This window comes from Phacochoerus africanus, chromosome 2, assembly GCF_016906955.1.
Source record: "Phacochoerus africanus isolate WHEZ1 chromosome 2, ROS_Pafr_v1, whole genome shotgun sequence".
Lineage (NCBI taxonomy): Eukaryota > Metazoa > Chordata > Mammalia > Artiodactyla > Suidae > Phacochoerus > Phacochoerus africanus.
The window spans coordinates 265671548-265673943 of record NC_062545.1 but is presented as its reverse complement, the minus strand read 5'-3'; the positions used below and the strand labels follow the sequence as shown (position 1 = coordinate 265673943).

Sequence of the window (2396 nt, the reverse complement as noted above, 5' to 3'; positions counted from 1 at the left end):
TTGGAGCTACAGCCAGCAGCCTCTGCCACAGTCACAGCAATGCCAGATGGGGTCTGTGTCTGTGACCAATACCACAGCTCATGGCAATGCTGGATCCTTAACCCACTGAGCAAGGTCAGGGATTGAACCTGCAACATCATGGTTCCTGTTCAAATTAATATCTACTGCACCACAATGGGAACTCCAACAAACTTTTAGATCTAGGAATTGGGCACCAAGGATGGGATTGATATTATCATTAAAGGAAAGGTTTTTACCATCTATGCTGTATTTTACCTCTTGTCTTTTCATTCAAATATGGTTTCACTAAGAAGTAAAGGGTATGGAATAACTGTTGGGTGAACTCATGTTTCAATTTGTTTTCAGATGATTTTCAGCCACCAGGGTAACTGACGCAGAGAGAAACTTCTGAGTGAAAATAAAGCATCATTCCATCAGCTGACAATGAAGATGGAAAGCAGATTACTGATCACCCTGTCATGAATTAACTACTGAAAAATCCACAATTAGAAAATAATTTCCCCACAATCCCCCTCCCCCCTTCCTGGGAATTCTTTCTCACTCTCATTCTCTCTCCCTGTCTCTCTTTTTTCTCTTCCCATTTCTTATTTCCATGTATTAATGTTACAACAGAAATCTGAAAAGAGCTTAAAATAGATATCCAATTTCTGAATTCCCAAGATTAATGGACAGAAGTCACAGTCCAGGTAGTTGTGATATTTTCAGTTGTTCTAATTGCTGATAGGAAGAATAAACAGAAAAATTATTGGATAGAATATGCCATATGTTCTTATAATGATGTCTTATAGTGATAGCTTATCTTCAGGGGAACCCAAGACTATGGGCAGAAATAACCCAACAAGACTCTCTGAATTCATCCTCCTGGGACTGTCCTCTTGGCCTAAAGATCAGAAGCCACTCTTGGCCATGTTTCTCCCCATCTACTTCATCACAGAGATAGGAAACCTGCTCATCATCCTGGCCATCTGCTCAGACACTCACCTCCAAACACCCGTGTACTTTTTCATGAATATCCTGTCCTTTGTTGACATTTGCTATGTGACAGTCATCATCCCCAAGATGCTAATGAAATTCTTATCAGATAAAAAAACCATCCCCTAGGGTGAGTGTATGACCAAAATATACCTCATAGCCTTTGGAAACACAGACAGCTAATTCCTGGCAACCATGGCCACTGACCACATGTGGCCATATGTAATCCCTTACACTACATCACAGTCAGGAATCACATGTGCTGCATCCTGCTTCTGGTCCTGCATTTCTGCATCCCTCACTTTCTCTCCCTCCAGCACATTCTCCTGACCAACAATCTAACCTTCTATGCCTCCAATATCATTCACCACTTTTTCTGTGACAACCATCCAGTGCTAAAAAGGTCCTTTTGCCTCCTGCTTTGTCAAGGAAATCATGGCCATGACATAAGGATTGGTGGTCATAATTACCATGTTTTCATGCATCATTTGTCTCCTATTTGAGAATCCTCATCGCTGTTCTAAAGATCCCTTCAGCTGCTGGAAAGCACACTGCAGTTTCCTCCTGTGGCTCTCATCTCACGGTGATGACCCTCTTTTATGAAAGTATTAGCCATGTCTATTTCTAGCCCCTCTCCAACTATACTGTCAAGGATAGACTAGCAACAATTATCTACACCATATTGACTTTGATGCTAAACACTTTCATCTATAGTCTAAGAAACAAAGACATGAAGTGGGGCTGGATGAAAGTCATCCACAGGGTGTTGTGCAAATAAGAGAAGCCAGGGACTTAGGAGAAGCCTACAAAAATCACTTGTCCCTGATTGCAGGTTTTTAATATGACTGTGATGAGATTCTGAAGGGTGGTATTTTCAATGATGTTTCATCACTGATAGAAGAAGGTTTACTGCATATATGATGAAGATAGTGTGTTGAAGCTACTCCTGAATATAATGCCTATATTCCAAGGGTCTCTCATATTACCTGCCTGGGACAAGGTCTACATGAGTCCTGTTCTCTGTGCCCTGATCTGAACCTCAATCAACCTTCCATTCTGCTTTCCAGAAAATCACATCCATTTCACTTAACCCTAACTCAGCTGAAATCCATCCTTTCCTCAAGTTTTATCATTATAAACTCCCAAGTATCCTTATTCCAGCAGAGTTTCCTTATGAAGATATTTAAAGCTCTGTGTGTGTGTGTGTGTCTATGAGAAAGTGGGAGGGAGAGAGAGAGTTAATTCAGCACATTAGCCTGTGGGGAGCCAAGGAGATGCAGGGACTGAAGGAAGGGACCTTACCCAAGGAAGAGACCTTACCCAAGGAGGGGAGCTCACCTGAAATGTACAAGCTGAAGGTGGGCTTCTGGTTAGGATAAAAGCATGCCTGTAAGGTGCAAAAC

General features: G+C 41.8%; 1 pseudogene; it reads left to right on the top strand.

Annotated features, from left to right (window-relative positions):
* Positions 1–685: 685 nt before the first annotated feature.
* LOC125121372 (olfactory receptor 1L1-like) lies at positions 686–1771 on the top strand (annotated as a pseudogene).
* Positions 1772–2396: the final 625 nt, after the last annotated feature.